The sequence below is a fragment of the Heterocephalus glaber genome, unplaced genomic scaffold (assembly GCF_053883595.1).
Source record: "Heterocephalus glaber isolate CG9 unplaced genomic scaffold, H.glaber_assembly_v1.0 deba00001442, whole genome shotgun sequence".
NCBI classification, from domain to species: domain Eukaryota; kingdom Metazoa; phylum Chordata; class Mammalia; order Rodentia; family Bathyergidae; genus Heterocephalus; species Heterocephalus glaber.
Genome location: NW_028258296.1, coordinates 47,128,022 through 47,134,135, shown reverse-complemented (window position 1 = coordinate 47,134,135; position 6,114 = coordinate 47,128,022). Strand labels below are relative to the sequence as shown.

General features: G+C 54.7%; 1 long non-coding RNA gene across 1 annotated transcript in view; it reads left to right on the top strand.

The window, feature by feature from the left end:
* Nucleotides 1-310: 310 nt before the first annotated feature.
* The window catches only part of LOC110350977 (uncharacterized), a 48,596-nt gene continuing 42,792 nt past the window's right edge, over nucleotides 311-6,114 (top strand). Inside the window, exons 1-2 of the long non-coding RNA XR_015451824.1 lie at nucleotides 311-1,110; nucleotides 3,865-4,016. This is a non-coding gene — a long non-coding RNA (uncharacterized LOC110350977). The remainder of the gene's footprint in view (nucleotides 1,111-3,864; nucleotides 4,017-6,114) is intronic.

The following is a 6,114-nucleotide window of genomic DNA, read 5'->3' as shown; positions in this document are numbered from 1 at the left end:
CTCGCCCCTCGGGATGGCCATGGGGTTCCCTGGTGGCTGCGGACTTAGGGTCACGTGGAGTCCAGGAGCGGGGCACGGGGTCCTGAAGAGGGCGCGAGTCGCGGCGTCCAGAAACCGACGACGGCGCGCCCTGCTGGGGGTCTGGGGTGCGCGGCCCCGGCACAGCACGAGGTGCCGTGTCAGGGGCTCCGAGGCGCGGAGTGGAGCCGCGGGGCCGACTGTGCGGACAGCCCCTCCGGTCGTGGGCTCTCATTGGACGGCGCGGGGCGGGGCCGAGGCCCGGGACACGCGCGGCCTTCAGAGCGGCTCCGCCCGCGCCAGCCCGGGGCGCTCCGTGCCGCACCCCCACCTGCTCTGGCGCGACGCGACGGGGCCCAGCTGAGCCGGTAGCGCCCAGTCCCTACCGATGCCGCACCTCCGGGTCCTAGCGCCCTTCATTTGGACTCCGGGGCTGTGGTTTATGGCAGGGAGCATGCAGTGGGAGGGGGCTGCAGGCACTTCCCCCTGTCCCCTAACCTACGGCGACGCCGAAGGCGCACTCATTCCCTCGGGGGTCCTTTCCTCGCTTGCCCTTCCGTGAAATGGGTAGAAACTGCCACCCGGAGTTGTGGGAGAGTCTTAACTCCCTTTTCTACGCTGCCTACAGTGGCACCGTGGGCAGCCGGCTTCAAGTAGAGGATTCTCTCGTCTAGGGATCATCGCCTCTGCTTCTTCGGACCCTACCAACCTCCTTTCCTCACATTTAGAGCTAGCTTCTACCACCCACCTGCCCCGCGCCCAGGTGCTTTCCCAGCTTAGGGACCAGAGTCGAAGGCCGAGTGGGAGGCGGCACACCTGCGGACCGGACGCGGACCCCGGTCCCTTCCAGCAGGGCTCGGCAGAGCCGGGTCTCTCCGGCTCCCCTGGATCTCAGTCCCCCACCCCTCGGGCGGGGCTGCGAGTAGCTAAGAATCAGAAACAGCTGGACGATTTTCCCGCACCAGAGCCCAGGGTGGGAGTCCTGCTGAAAGAGTGGAAGCCCTGGATGGAGCATTTTCTCTCCGACGCGCCTTTCCACCCTTCCTGCTCTCCGCTGCCCCCCACCCAGCCCCGCAGTCCGCTGAGGGCGTGGTAAGTCGGGAAGGGGTGGGAAGTGCTGTCTGCTCAAAGTGACTCCCTCTCCTCTCCTCCCAATTCACCACCCCACCCCCATCCCCCACTTCTCAGGATAGCAGGTAGAGCCCCTGGGGACAGAATGGTCTTTACTGAGACCACAAAGTTGTGGGGTTTTTTGGTTTTTTAAAAAAAAATTTTCACAAAGGTGTTTTTAAAGGTCTGGTTCTGGGCCCTCTAACTTGAGAGTTTAATCTCGTTGTGTGGCCCTAACCCCTTCTTCAGCCTTGGTTTCTGTTTCTCCCGCCTAGCCCCTCATTCCCAGGTGTCTTTCATGCTTCTACTGGAGACTAAGCTAAACTGTAAAGTCCTGAAGCCAGCGTGGTGGCCCACACCTGTTAATTTTAGCACTCGGGAGGCTAAGGCAGGAGTATCAGCAGGATTTTGAGGCCAGTTTGAGTAAGACCCTCTCTGCCTCACACACACAAAAACATTTGTTTTTAATAAAAATGAGCTCAGTGGTTCTGCTGCCTGCTTCGCAAGCACAGAGTCCTGAGTTCGATCCTCGATCCCAGGGATCAAAAAAAAAAAGCTGGGGATGTAGTCATTCAGTGTGAAGGCCCTGGGTTCAGTCCCTAAAACAAAACAAAACACCAAAACATTAAAGTCCTGGTGTAAATAACATGCTGGTGTTCGCCCATCTCCCTTAACCCTAAACTCGGTATCAGTCCTTGGGGGGGGGGGGGATTAGGGAAGCCGAGTGTGATCCACAGGGCACATCTGGCTGCAGTCACCTCAGAGACGGAGATGGGGGGAAAGGGTTCAGAGGGACCTTTACTCCTCCTCACTCCTTTGGTCCTCCTTTCCGTGGTAAGTCTGAGCACATTCATCAGTTCCACAGCTATTTGCTTATTCCCTGTCATGTGATAGAACTGTGCTAGGCATTGGTTGTGCATCAGTAAACAAAGCAAATTTCTGCCCTCATGGAGTTTACGGTTTACTGGGGGGTGATAGACAATAAACATACAATATATTAGAAAGTGGTTGGTACAGTGGGAAAAATAGAACAGGGTAAGGGGATGGGCCGCACTTGTAACAAAGGAGATCAGGGTAGGTGACTTACCAGTGAGATCCAATCAAAGACGACTGGGTGTGAGGAAACAAGTGGGCAGATTCTAGCAAAGAGCATCCCAATGGGAATTAAGGAGTAGGACGGCCTAAAATAGGAGGGGGTTGGGACATGGGTAGCAAAGGTCAGCCCTGCAGCAGAGGAGCTAGGGAGAAGGAGAGGAGTTCAGACAGGTAATGGAGGGGAGAAGGTGCCCGCTGCCACCGCGGGGGAAATGGGGCTGGAGTGGAGTTGGAAGGGAGTGGGAGACCATGTGGGGCCAGCATGCTGGCCACAGGAACTAGGACCATGTCCCTTGAGGGCCACTAGCTGACTCTTTTCCCCTCCTTTCTTTCCTTCAGCCTAGGCTCTGGTTGGCCTGCTTTGTCCTTAGAACGGCAGAGATTCTATTAAGTTTCCCTGAGAGGGGCAGGTGGGAGAGGAGTGAGCCCAGGGCCCCTTTCCTTGAACCCTTCTTTTACCTCCTTCCAGCCCAGCCCACCCCTTTGCAGGATAGCAGTCTTCCAGCTTCAGTGCTGCTCCCAGAGGCCCCTGTGCCTTCAGACCTGGGTGTGACTCTGGCCCTGTGTTTGTTTCTACATATGGGCCCCAAACCCACTTCTGAGGCCCCTTCTTTGGCTTCAGCTATCTTCATAGTTAAGTAGGACCGTGTTTTGGCTCAATTATGCAAGTGTGTTTTTGAGCTGAGATGACCCCCAAGAAACATCTCTAGGAGGGAGGGAAATAGATGAGGGGACAAGACTTCTCCCAGGGTGTACAGGCCACCTCTGCGCTGGAGTGGGCAACTCAGGACGAAGCTTTGTTCCTCCCCTCCTTTCCCCCTCCCCCAGTCTCCAGATCCCCAGGAGGAACCCCAAGCTGCAGGAGCCAGCTGACTGCAAGAGCTGCACTCAGCCACTTAACTAGAGGACAAATTCGGAGCCAGAGAAGAGGTTTTCTGGGATCTGCCACTTTGGAGTTTCAAGTCTCAAAATAAACTTCCAGTCCCTAGGCCCTAGACACTATTGGAAAGCTCAGCTCCTCACGCAAGGGCCTGTTACGGGGCTTTCAGGCAGAGGGTCACGGCAGGAGGCTCAGACTAGCCCCTGACTGCTCCAGCTTATCCCACTCCTGCATTCTGGGTTAAGGGAACCCTGGGATGGGGGGTGATTTGAGAGTCAAGTACTGTTTTAGAGAGCCCTGCAAGGAGACAGGCCAGCACTTATTAAGTACCTGCTCCATGCCCACCACTGGCTAGGGCATCCTGAATTACACAGAAGGAGGAAAAGGCCTCATTCCCCGGATATTTTCATGCAACTACAGTACAGTAAAGCTGCCTGACAGTAGCATGTGAGGCTCTGTGGGAGTTCAAGGCTGTGTGCTGCAGATTGCAGATGTATAGTAGCAGTAGCAGCAGAGACCTAAGGAAGGACACCCTCCCACACCAGCCGTGTGTGCCAGCTTCCCTAGGACCTCCAGCAGACAGCCAGCAGAGCTTCATCTGCCCTCCTCCTTGTGGTGGCACCACAGCTTCCTGCTTTCTCTCTCTTCCTTTTTTTTTTTTTTTTTTTTTTGTACAGGGATGGAACTCAGGACCTTCTGATTTCGAGGCAGGCAGTGGCACCATTGAGGTAAATCTCCGGCCCTCCTCTTCTTTTTTTTAGAGTATTGGGAAGTAAACCCAGGGGTGCTGTACCACTGATCTACACCACCAGCCCTCCAGTTTTCACTCTGAGACAAGGTCTCTCTGAGCTGCCCAGACTGGCCTGCAACCTGCAATCTCCTGCCTCAGCCTCCCAAACAGCTGGGACTACAGGTGTGTTCCAAGTCTCCCGCCCTTTCAAAAGTGGGTTCCGAAAGGGGAAGGGTCCCATCTCACCCTCCATACCTCACCTCATGCCCTGCTCCCCAGTGAGGCTACTTAGAGTTAGGATTCATCTTTCACTCCTTTCTCAGCTGTGTGGCTGAATGACTTTGAATTTTTTCTGGCCCTTGGATGGGAGTGGAGATGAGCTAAAGGGAGCTTGGGTGTGGGTAAACAGCTCTTATTCCACCCTGGTCTATCTTCCAAAATGCTCCCCCTTCCTTGGGCCCCTTTGGCGATGACCTTCTCTTTCCCGGTGGGTGGGAGGTGGTGTGGATGGTAATGAGCAGAGAGAAAGGCCAAGAAGGGGCTGGGGGGGTGGGTTGGATAGGAGTCAAGGAATTCCTGAGCCTGCTACTTGCACAAAGGGCCCTGAGACGCCTTTCCTGAGACTGCTTTGCAAACCAAGGCAAATCTCACTTGAATTGGGGCCAGGTTCATCCAGGCCCCTAGTAGCTCCTGCCATGCTGCACCATGCAGGTGTCTGGGGAAAAGAAGGGATCTTAGAAGGCACCCCAGGGGCTTTTGTGTGTGTGGGGGGGGTGGCGTGGAGATCATGCTTTGTACACAGCTTGGCTGGCCTCTCCTTGGTATTTATGAGCTCCCAGGCGAGAGGTGGAACGTGTCTCAAAGAGGCCAGGCCAAACAGACTGGAGGGAAGGAGAATCCAGCCCCAAATCCAGGAAGGGGGCTTGGTGGGGCAGCACCCTTTTCTTCCCAGCTAGTGGCTAAACAGGGCAAACCACTCTCCAGGGGACCAGCAGAGGGATTTAAGGAGACAGGGAAGGAGGAGATGAGGCCTGGGGAGGCGGGGATGGAGGCGGAGCATTGGGGGGTTCTGGAGCCTTTTGGCACTTTGGCTGTAATCAAACTGGAGCCAGGCGGGCTGACGGCCATCCTGGGCGGGTGGCCCAGGTTCTGTGTGAGGCCAGTGGGTGTGCTAGATCCTGGGTGGTCACTGACCAGCCTCTCCCCAAGGAAGAGTTCCCGTTTTGCCCCCAGGCCTCTTTTTCTAATCTGCCTGTATCAGATAGACTCCCTGTTGAGCTCTCTTTCTTTCCCTACCACCTGTTCTGGGCCCCAGAATGATCTGGAAGTCTGATTTACTTCATATGGGCAAAAATCTGCAGAGCCCACTCTCTCCCTGCCACTCTGCCCTCCTCAACGCACTGTCCCTCTTGTCCTCAAGCTCTCCCCATCGCTTGTCTCTGGGGCTTCATCTCTGAGTCTCTTGGCTTTTCTGTCATTCTGTGTCTGTTCCTCTCTGAGTTTGTCTCTCTGTGTCTACACCGCCCCCCGCCGCCGCCCCATCTGAAAGTCTGTCTTCTCCTCTCTGCCTGAACCCTGTCTCTCTATTTCTGTCTGTTCATCTGTGTCACTCCCTGCCTCTCAGCATCTCTCTCTGCTTCCGCCCGTCTTTCTGGATACAGCGGTTGGTCTTGCTCCACTCTCCTTATCTCTGTCTTTTTACTCTTTGTGACTCTTCCTCAGTCTCTGTGTATGTGCCTGCCTGCCTCTCTGTATTTTTTGTGGTGCGTGATTTGTTTGTCTTTTTTTTTTCCCCTCTCTGTTTCACACCTTTCCTTTGCAGCTCCTGCAATATGCACGGGACCAGAAAAAAACCTTTCCCCCTTTAATTCAGCCATGCACTATTTGCATGACTAAGTCACTTTCCCACTCCAGGCCTCAGTTTCCCCAGTAGTGGAACTGTCACTGGACAAAGTCTGAAGAGTTTCCCAAAGCTGAGATAAGGACCCTAACCCACACTACCCATGGGATAAGTTTCCAAGTTCGCTGACTTCCATCATGGAAAAACAATTTTCAGGACTAGTCAGTAAGAGGCACAGGAATTTTAAGAAATTAAAAGGTCCACGCTCAAAGAAATAGAGCATGGGTCCTCAAGACAGAGACACTTATTTTCTGGACCTGGGATCATTTCTGCTTCTCTTGAGAGAATGGAAATCTAGGGAAAAGGTGGCCCACCTCTCAGAAGGGGACTAGCCCATTTCACAGGAATGGGCCCAACTTAAAAAAAATTTTTTTTTTGGTA